The sequence below is a fragment of the Lucilia sericata genome, unplaced genomic scaffold (assembly GCF_015586225.1).
Source record: "Lucilia sericata isolate MDLA Ls3-8-SP2 unplaced genomic scaffold, ASM1558622v1 Contig000018F_arrow, whole genome shotgun sequence".
NCBI lineage: Eukaryota > Metazoa > Arthropoda > Insecta > Diptera > Calliphoridae > Lucilia > Lucilia sericata.
In genome coordinates this window covers 1,022,990-1,035,049 of record NW_023994057.1, presented here as the reverse complement: position 1 = coordinate 1,035,049, position 12,060 = coordinate 1,022,990, and the positions used below count along the sequence as shown (strand labels likewise).

Below are 12,060 nucleotides of genomic sequence, written 5' to 3'. Positions count from 1 at the left end.
CAGTTTGGCGACTTCGGCGACCTATATCTCTGGAACTGCTAAAACCCGTGTCATACATGCCCGTGTCATACATCAAATTAAAGACCATACTGAAATCGAAAAAAATACCTAATGTCCCTAAAAACGTTCTAGGTACCCCTGTGAGCGAATATGCGTTATTTGTATTATTATTGCTTATTAAGGACAAATACTTTTACTTTGGAATCTCATTTCATTTAAATATATTTATATTCAAATGGTATGGTATGGTATACCGTTAATTTTAGACCCACAACAATGGTTTTTTATGTCTATTTTTTCTCATCACTGAAGACCAGTGTTGCCAAAACCTAATTGCGAAAAATGCTAGAAAGTGCTAAAAATAAAGAAAAAAATGCTAGAAAAAGTGCTAACAAAAATAAGGTTTTTTATTGTAAAATATTGCTAATTGAAATGCTTATTCAATAATTTTTTTTGAATTTTTTAGATCGGAAGTAAACAACCAGATTCTGGATCTGCGACATTGCAACTGATAATATCGCCATTAATTCTCGAAACAGTTCTGTCGAAAAATGTTTAAAAAGTTCAATATTTCCATTGTTACAAATATTTACATTAGGATATTAGTCCAGATTTTAAAAACAACTACTTCAAACCAGTAGAAAAATATCTCGAATTTATTGTAAGAAATTTTAATTATAATTGACGGTTTCCAAAAATGTATCTGAATCTTAACAATTTGAATCATAAATCGCTGGAAAAAGATATAGTTCTAAAGAAGGTGTATATGTTCTCTAAAGCTTCTCTAGAATTATATCTGAGGATAGCAAACTCGAACTTAAATCATTGATTAAAGAACTAGTTCCAGAAACGTTCCATTGAACGAGTTTGTTGATGCGTAACGCAAAAATTTTTGGTTGTGAATATTTTTGAAATTGTGTATAGTTTTTAGTATTTTAGTATTTAATTTATATGGGAGGTGCCACACCCACTATTGCTACTTCGCACAGTTTTGTCAATAATTTTCATATTGAAACAAAAGTTATTCGTACAAAAATTTTAGCCGTTTGAATGAGTGAGTTTTCAGTCTAAAATACTTATACTTTGCTGTTATAGCTTTCTCAATATATCTATTTTGTTATTAGCTTGCCTAGCAGTTAATGTAGGAAGACACTATAAAAATTTCATGAAAATTGGTTCAGCCGTTTAGTCGTCTATTAACTTCAAACATACAAACTCACGTTCATTTTCATGTATTCAGAATACAAATGATTTAAATAATTTAGTTTTATTGTCATTTTATTATATTTATATGAACCAGAGCTGTAAGTTAGCTAAATTTTAAATTTATTTATTAAGAATTAGCTAAATTTTGAATTTATTTTTTAAAAACAAAAAAGAAGAGAATAAAATTTTAATCAATTCAAATGAATTAGACAGAAATTAATTTCAATTAATTTCTAATTCAAATGAATCTGTAAAATGAATTGCAATTTGTTTCCAATTCACATGAATATGTTAAAGTGAATTGCAATTAATTTCCAATTCGTTGGAATTCATTCAAGTGAATTAGAATAATGAATTGCAATTCAAATGAATGAAATCAAAAATGAGTTGCAATTAATCAAATTCAAGAACAGATTTAGGGGAAATGAAATATGGTAATGTTTCCTTCAAAATAAAAATATTCAGTACAGAAATTTACAAATGGAGTTTGGAGTTTGTTTCTTCAAGATGAAATGTTATGTTGAAATTCAATGTTACAAGAATTTATAAAATTCGACAGAAAATTTATAAAATACAAATGACAATTCCAGTATATCACAGGAATTTCAAATCTAAGCATTTTTTGGCTATACTAGGTGATATACAAAACGAGAGTAATGCTTGTCTTTAACATAATAAATTAGAGGAACACCAATATGACAGTTATGCTTATTGTAGATTTACTTACACAATCAATTCAAATTTCAATCAATTTAATTGAAATGAGTTGGAAATGAATTGCTAATTCATTTTGACAAATTCATTTACATTGGAAATGTATTGCAATTCTTTTGACAAATTTAATTAAATTGGAAATGAATTCCAATTCGTTTTTAACAAATTCATTTGAATTGACTCAAATTTCATTCAATGCATTTTTCTGTGAAAAGAAATCATTAAAAATTTGCTAATTCAGCGCATGAATTCAAAACTGAATGATTAATTTACAGCTCTGATATATACTGAAATAAAATTTATAGAATTCTTAATTAAATACATATGTAAGTATTTTAAATAGCACCTATATATATAAAAACAAGTAAGAAAGTATAGTCGGGCGTGACCGATTTATTTTTCATAATAAAGCATTTATCTTGAATATTACCTTAATTCCGATTTATTTAAGCAATTTATTGAAAAACTAATTTTCTAAAAGAGGCTTTATATGTGGGATAGGAGCAAATGTGGACCGATTGCTATAAAATGGGCTGGATAGATTTGTATTTATATAATATTTGTCTGTGCTAAATTTCATTGCAATAACAGTGTTAATAAATGAATTGCGGATATTCAAGTCACTTTCTGAAGGGGACTTTGTATTGTGGCTAGGGTCAATGAAGTCCGATCATCCGATCGATTCGAAATTCGGCAAGGTCATCAAGGCTTATATAAAACTTACTTGTGCGAACTTTCGGAGGGTTCAGTTGTATGGGGGCTAGGTGAAATAATCAGAAAGTAAGTCGATCGGTATACTTTAAGGTGGGTATAGTACTAATATTTTAATGCGTTACAACCCAGCAAAAAATAATTGATGTCATACTTTACAAACGACATCTTAATCACATCTAAAAATGCGATTGCATACTTTTCGCTTTTATAAACCAAACATATACTTACAAATTAAAACACAGTTAAAAATGAGAAAAGAGGTGTAGAAAAGTCACTACAAACAACATATTCGAAGTACTTCAAATTTCGATGAAATTTACATAAGCGTTTCATTGAAAGAATGTGGTTTATTTTTGACATACAAATATCGGATTTTTACAGCTTCTAAAGTTAAGATTAGATGTAGTTCAAAATTGTCAGAAATGAACAACATCCCTCCAATGACACGCTAATGTAAAATTCATAGGTTTTTCACCTGAATTTGAAGCATTTCGGGTTACTAGTTGTGATGAAAATTCTACATCTTTTTCCACACTTTTTTTGCTGGGAAACATCAGCACAGACGCATAATACCCTTCCCATTATAGTGGTATAGGGTATAATGAATGTGTGTTTGTATGTATGTTTGTTTGGACTTTATAGACGGCTAAACGGCTGAATCGATTTTCTTGAAATTTTCACAGTTTTTCCGGTATGTCTGGAAGGAACTATAGGCTACCTTTTGTTTTGGAAGTTCAAGTAGGCGAGGTGCCACGCCCACATATATAATAAGTATTAAAAGTCGCATATATCAGAAACTACAACAGCTAGAGTCCCCAAATTTTGTATGAAAAACTTTGACATCCATATGAATGTTGACAAAATGTGGGCGTGGCACCTCCCATATAAACAAATCTTAAATTAGTATATCTGAAAAAGTATAACAGCTAGAGTCCTAAAATTTTTTCTGAGCCTCTTTAGTATCGACATAAATATTTAGGACAAAAAATTGGCGGACTAGCAATAGAGGGGTGTGGCACCTCCCATAGCAATTACAAACTAAAATTCGTTTATCTTTGAAACTATTGAAGTTAGAATCTTAAAATTTTGCACGAAGATCTTTAACATCCATCTGAACACTTGGGAGAAAGATGGACGGACTTCAATAAGGGGGGGCTTGACACTTCCCATATGAATTAAGTACAAAAATTCGTATATTTGGGAAACTGCTAGAGATAGAATCATCAAATTTTGCACGAAGAAATCTGACATCCATGTGAATATTTGGGTAATAAATTGGTTACTTTTAATAGGGGGATCCCACCATATGAATGAAATACAAAAATTCGTATATCTGGGAAACTGTTATAGCTAGAATCTTCAAAAATCGTAGTTTGTATTTTATTTACTTATATTGATTTTTGGGCACCAAAGCACACAGGGTATAGCTAGTTTTTTATATTATGGAATTATTTAACAGTTTTTTCACTGAATAACTTAAGTAATTTTGCACTTCATTTTGTCTGATAGTGTACATATCGCTCATTTACTCAAATACTGGCATTATCCGAAATTCGGGTTCTTTGAATTGAAGGCTACAACACATACATACGCCATACTAAAGTCGTTCATATAGATTTATCAAATTTCAAATATATCTATTATTTTCGGTGTGAGATCGAGTTTTTGTGTAAACGTAAAAGCTAAAACTCATGTTTTCACGAATATTAAATAAATATTATTTAAGTAAGATGGAGAAATATGTGTGCGGTTCATCTGAAAACATATTTTTGATTTTAGTTTTGCACCGGTTTCCAAGTTTGGATTCTTAACGAATTTTTCAAAACAAAGCTACGTTCTACTCATGAGTAGACATAGTTTTCTAATGCATTAATTAATACTACAGATCCTTTATAAAATACTTTGTACTTTGTAAAAACAACGGTACAAAACTAAAATCAAAAATATTTTTGCTGATGAAATGCACACATATTTCTCCGGCTTAAATAAACATCATATGTTTATGCTTCTTATTTCCAGATCCGTTGAGAAATATAAAATCGATTGAGATTCAACTAAGTTACTGATTTACAAGTGGAGGTGTTTGGCAAATTTCAAAAGCAGTTTCTTAATGTACTCGATAATACCTATCAGAAAAATAGTATCAATTCCCAGTTATTTCTATTTTCGTTTATTTTGTCTAACAGTGTTATCTGAATCTGGTTTATTTTTTCAAATTCCCTGATTTATTTAAAAAATAGTAACAACTTGTTCTGGATTATGCCGACTAACAAAAATGATGCTTGAGTTAGACTTATTTAGGTTTAGTCTTGTCCATTCGTGAGCTGGACAATTTTCAAGAAAATATCCTAGGGGGGTTATTTATGATCAATACAACATTCACAATTAATGTCGTATCGTTGTATCTCATAAAAATTTTTCAAATAAAATTTAAACTAAAACAAATCAACAATAAAAAATTTACGACATACTACGATACAACCGTACATCACCGATTGTGAATAGGACAATTTTTGCAAAACAAAATTAAATTAAAAAAGAAAACTAATTAAAAAATACCTTTTTAAAATTAGTACAAAACAAGGTAAATTTTGAGATTTGTTTGAAAAAGACATTTCATACTTATTATATTTTAATTCATGAAAAATTATGTAAAAATATAAGGTATATTTATTGCACTAACCTTTTTCAAATAACAAAAAATCATAACGATTTCTTATTACTTTTAAAAATTCAGGTTCATTTTCTGCAAAAAAAACAAGATTACAGAAAAGAAGAACAACGAAAGCAACAGATTTAGTAAGTAAAAAAGGGAATAATAAAAAAGACATTTAATTTATAAGGAATAACAAAATCATTTTAAATAAAACTTATTTGAGAAGTTGAAGTCAATTTGTTCAGAGTCAAAAAATAATTTTTTTGATAGATATCCCACTCGCATCCCATTATGGTACTATAAAGCACTTCAAGGAGAAAAAGGTCTCATTTTGAGAAAAAAAAAATAAATATAAAAAAATGAAAAAAAAATTGTTCAAAAATTAAAAAAAAATTTTGGAAATAATAAAAAAATAGCTATCTGAACTCCTTTGGACAATTTTTAAGGACCAATAACTGAAAATTTACACTCATTTGAATTAAACCCTGTATGTCCAAAATGTCCAAATTTAACCCCCTCTAAGTCCGGCAGTTCTTGACGAATAGAGCAGAAATTTGTGTCTGACCTACCATACAATAGTACTAACTTTAGTGCAAATTATTTTTTATTTATTTCAGTCTTTATTTAATCGAGCCCAATGGGCCATATACGATTAATATAGTAACATAAATGTATGTAATGTACATTAAGATTCAGGAAATAATACATTAATAAATTAAATATATTTAAAAGTAATAATAACAATCCTTCAATAATATATACTAGACGAAACTCATTTAATTAAACATTACCCAATGTTAAGTATTTGGGCCTTGTGCAACTTATGTGTTAAAAGCAATCAATTAAAAAAATTTAAGAGCTTGTACTTAAAATTTGCCAAAGAAAAATCTCAAACTAATGGGAAGATCATTGTAAAGCCGACATGATCTAATTAAAAAAGATCTTTCAAACGTAGAGTTGTTGATTTTAGGTACAATTATATTAGGATTACGAATAGACCTTGAAAATATAACTTAACTCAGAAGGACGTTGAAATTTAATTATATGATAAAGTGAGTTTAAATTTCTAATTTTAATATAATCCAGAAAGGAACATTTCAAAAACTTTTTGATATAGTCAGAGGTGTGATCAGATATCTTCAGGCTAAATATATATCTTATTATTCGATTGAAAATCAATTTAACTCGACGTAAATTTGATGAAGTACAACCACTGTAAATTTCGTCAAAATTTTTTTGAGTTGGGTCACTTGACATGAAATTCCCTAAATATGTATTTTATGAGAGTAAATTTTGTTGATAGAGAGGAATTCCATTTTTAATGTAAAAGATTTTCCCCATAGTCACCCATTTCGACAAAGGAAGTTCCAAGAAACTGAAAATTGCCTTTATTAATTAAATTTTGAAATCTGTGGTAACACTATGGATCTAAAAGTGCTTAAGAATTCAGTAAAAGATTACATAACTTTTGCTGTGTTAAAGTTAATTCCAATTTTATTTTTGAATAACATTTTTCGAAACAACCATTTAAAAACAAAATCAGAATCATATAAATGACAGAATCTATTGTTAATTTTTTTATATTTAATGTCTACATTGATTTTTTTGCCTTACTTAAAATTGTAGATTGGAATTCCTACCAGTTTCCGAGTTAAATGTTAATGCATATTTATCAATATTTTAAAAAATTTCTATAATTTAATTTAATAATTTCAAATTATCATCATAAATTTTGTTGAGTTGAAAATATAAATACACATGGACATTTTTGATCATATCTCGGAAACTGGCTAAAATCCCAATCTAAAGTTTAAATAAAAGCTAGAAAACTAAAGTTTAAAAAAATAAAAATTTATAGTAAACATTTTTTAATTTAAATTTTTATACACTTTCTGAAAATACTAGTTTGAAGAATTTTAGGCAAAAAGAAATTTAAATTATCTTTAACAAGTAAAAAGAAGTTATCGCTCTTTCTGCGAAATTTTAAAGAACTTTTCAATGAAGAAATGACACCTCTTTTCATCGTGGACCTTATCTTCCGTGCTCACAAAATTTTGTTCAAATCGTTGAATATGGGAAAAATCTTTTAAATTTAAAATTAAATTTTTCTAGAATGAAATGACCTGGAGATTTTAGTGATGATCGCATATTGATTAAGAATATTTTCTCTGGATTTGCATCTTCCTTTTTGGTTTAAAATACGTCTACCTAAGGCTTTATTAATGAATGCCTCATATTATTTACTGTGTTGAGGTATTAACTGGCACTAATGTAGAATTTAAAAGCTTTTTATAGCTTTGAATAATCCATCTGGACATTTTTTAAAATCAAATATAAATTTGCCAGAATATAACGAGATTTTAATGATTCATTGACATTGAGTTATAAGTATCTTATAATTTTAACTTCAGTAAACTATTCAAAATAGCTAAATTTTTTGAATTGTTATTAACTTTTGTGGCCTGGGTGAATTAATGGACCGATTTCAACTATATATTTTTAATAGCCTTGTCCTTGTGACAAAATATAAACTTGATTCAATTTTTTTTTCCAATTATCTTAAAAGGAGTAGAAGAGTAGAAAAGTCGGGCAAGGCCGACCATATTATACCCTACACCCAGTTATGAGTATATTTTAAAATTATTTCTTATAAAAAACATTTATGTTGAATTTTACCTTATTCCGATATATTTAAGAAAATTATGTTTATTTAAGAATGTTTTCTAAATAAAATTGGTACAATAAGACTAACTGTTTCTCAAAATTGGCCCTAATCACAATAATTTCGAACAAAAATGATGAAAAAAGAACTATTTTGAAATAAAGCGTATACGTTCTGTAAAGCATTCCTAGAACTAGTTTCGAGCTTGCAAATCTAGAACCGTTCCATAGAACGAGTGTCATCTCAGAAACGTTTCCTGAGAACCAGTTCCGAAGGTGGCCAAAATAGAGCGAATACAGGCCTAAAAATCGTTTTAGAACAATACACTCATCATCATGTCATTGTAGAGGCTTCAGCTTCATTCTACATCCGTTGAGAAACTTAAAATTGTTTGAGAATCAAATGAGTTACGAACATATTAGTGCTTAAAGGTACAAAAACCTTTTTTACCCGCATCTCATAATTTTGGAGGTGTTCGGCAAATTTCAAAAACTGATTTATGTTCAACTCGGATCTACCTTTTAGAAAAATTGTATCACTTCGTATTTATTTTTGTTCCATAGTGTTATAGGTGCAGCAGAATAATCATGAATTTTACGTAAGAAATGTACATATGTATGTATATTTAGGAATGTTTTCTAAATAAAATTGGTACAATAAGAATAACTGTTTCTCAAAATTGGTCCTAATCTCAATAATTTCGAACAAAAATGCTGAAAAAAAGAACTATTTTGAAATAAAGCGTATACGTTCTGTAAAGCTTTCCTAGAACTAGTTTCGAGCTTGCAAATCTAGAACCGTTCCAAAGAACGAGTGTCATCTCAAAAACTTTCCCTGAGAACCAGTTCCGAAGGTGGCCAAAATAGAACGAATACAGGCCCAAAAAAACGTTTTAGAACTGGTTGTGGAACTAATTCAATATTTCCTGGGTTGTATCCTATATCATCTCCATTAGAAAAATATTTGATTTTTTGATATTTTTAACCAATAGGTATAGTGAAAGAAAAGCACTTTTCATAACAGAAAAAAATAAACATTCGACGTCACGTGTTGTTAGTGGGTGTATGTATAGAATTTTTACGCCAAATCATCAACATTAAAAATAACTACATATAGTAAATACATACAACAATTCTTTACACAAACTATAAACAAATATACAAAAATATATTCATGTACATATTTATAAATATATAGATTAGAGTGTCCCGAGGAATAGCCTTTTTAAGAATTTCATGTAGGAATACCACTCAATCGATGCGTATTAATGTATTGAACACGAGAAAAATAAAAAATATTTTTTTTTGAATGGTCCTAAGTTCCCTATCAGCGATTGAAAATCCTAACCTCAGTATAATTTTTGAAAAATAAAATATTTACTCAAAAATTCCGTAAGTTTTAGCTGATTACAGGAAAAACAATTTTAAAATTTTTGTAAAATATTATTGGTCCACAAAATGATTTTTAGTGCGTTGGAGAGGCATATTATTTAACTTTTTATCGAAATGGGTGTCAAAATTCTCTTAATTTTTAGCTGCAGAAACATATTTAAAAAATGTTTGGCATTTGATTTAGTCCATTTCAGATTTTTTTAGAAATTTTTAAAATTTATTTTCTACAATAAAAGTCGTTTTACGGACCAGAAATACACTAACAAAAATTTTTATTATTTTTCCGCAATAAGCTCAAAATAACGGAATTTTTAACACCCAGTTCGAAAAGATTGCAGAATTTTTTTTTTGAATATATTGTAGTGAGATCAATATTTTCAATCGCCAGTGGGGAACTCAGCACCTTTTCAAAAAAATTGTTTTTTATTTTTCTCGTATTTAGTACATTGAAACGCATCGTTTTAGAGGTATTCCTCCTAAAAAGTGAACCACGGACACCCTAATGTACGTATGTTGGTTTTTATTTATTATTTAAATAAAGCAACCCAATTTCTATCAACTAAATCATACTAGACTGTGCTTCGCCTTTCGATATTCATATAGTAAATAATGGATTGTATTACGTGGTCCTCACCTAGGACATCATAATATTAAATTAATTAGTTTTTCAGCAGTTCTAGCACAAGCATGGAGTAGTCGCAATTTTTCCATTTTCTATTAACATAGAAAATAACAAACACTAATAAATTTAAATATCTTAGACTTTAAGTATTCAATTATAATTGTTTATTCTACATATCTGTATATTGATTTATTTCATTGGATTACATACTACATACATATAAAATATGTATGGGAAAATTTTGCACAAAAAGACAAATCTTTAAATGCTTATAAATTATTTTCCGTCATCTGATTGGAGTAATGTATAACATAAATTAGTTTTAGGCACTAACGAACAAAATAAGATCCATCCAAACAAAATCGATACTTGGAATATGAAAAATTTTTCCAAAAAAAATTTTTGGAAAAAGTATAAGGCGTGAAATTTTTAAATTATTCATGAAGAAAGAAAATGCTAAGAGAGCGTTATATTAGGAGGAAAAAATTGAATGTTTAGAGTTTTAGTAATTTTTTATATAATTAAATATTTTTATTTGTCTTCTGTCATAAAAATATTAAAAATTCCGTTGAAATAATATTGGGTAATTCCAAAATAAATCGAACAAAAAACGCTGTTTTAAATTTTTGTCGTCTTCGGTTTTTCTCAAATCAGGAGCATATATTCTACTCCTCAATGCGGTTTCTATGGCGTCTCGGGTATTTTTGTTCAAAATTAGAAATGTTGATGATTTTAAAAAATGATGTTTCGATTTTAACAAATGATGTTTCGTTCGACAGGTCTTCCATTACTCGTTTTTGACATTTTATTAAAATTACACGAAGTCCTGGTGCAAGTTCCATATAGTGGAAAGTGTCCTTTATCCTTGAATATCTTAAAAAAGGATATTTTGTTTTTCTTAATTTTTTTTTTATGACTAATAGACAAACTTATTGTTATTGCAATGTAAAAATGGGATCTGAATGGGTTTGGAAGTTGCAGTAGTTTTAATTTAGCTACATTTACAATTTCCATAGGAAATGAGTGCCTTTTATGCATTTATGCTGTAATAAATTAAGGTTTTAATGCCGAATAAAGTAAAAATTACCACAGACCATCAAATTAATGTTATAAATATGATGGTGAATAATATATGAAATCATGTCTTATATAATTAAAATATTGGAGATCATAGGTCAAAATAATACACTTTTTTGAAATATCTCCCTTTTCATACATCCTACGAATTTAGGAGTCAGTAGAGAATTAAATTTACGGCATTTTGTTTTTAGACAATTTTTTCATATTATCAGCAGTTTTAGAGTTATAGTAATTTTTCGTTCATTTCAGATATGTTTTTCTAACCTCAATATATTTTGTACTACAAACGTCATTGTGATAATTGTTCTTTTAGCCTTTAATAAGGAACAGATATAATTATTTAATTATACTTCTCGCGCCAGAGTTGTTCTCTGACCCATAGTGCGATCTCTTGTAATGTAAATTCTTAAATTAAATTAGAGGCTATAATAATAATTCGGAATTAATGAATCTTAGTGGATATAATATAACTGATCAATGCGAGTTACGTGTACCAAGTTTCATTAATTTCGATTCATCATTAAGGGCCAATCTTTAGGTGAAAGATTAGCGATTAAATTAAAATTAATCCTCGAATGATGTTTTTGAGTACTCAATTAGTTAATTTTTTTTGCAAGTTTAAGCGCCCAATGGAGGTGGTTTAATCTTAAGCACGAAATGCAAAAGTGTAAACAGCTGATGCAAAAAAAATTAATAAAATTTTTATAAATATAAACATTAAAATGTTCTATTTAGTGATTAGTATAAATTATGGACACTTCAAAATACATTTTTTTTTTTTTGTTTTTAATTTAAGTTTTCATTAATTTTCAATTAAATTTACAATTGTCTTCTTCTTTTTTATAAAATATGCATTGTTTTGATAACAAACAGTGAAGTTTTCTGTTGTTTTGTATGGCAACACTGCAAAGTTTAATCTTGTACTCAAAAACATCAAAGGGGATTAACATAAGATTAAATTTATTTTTAGATTAACTAATCTGATTATTAATTGGCATTTGATTACCATCTCAAA

The 12,060-nt window shown here is 28.0% G+C and overlaps 1 protein-coding gene across 9 annotated transcripts in view; it reads right to left on the bottom strand.

Annotated features, from left to right (window-relative positions):
- Positions 1-12,060, bottom strand: part of LOC119607142 (rapamycin-insensitive companion of mTOR) — a 34,449-nt gene that overhangs the window by 18,401 nt on the left and 3,988 nt on the right. The gene's annotated exons all lie outside the window — the stretch shown is intronic.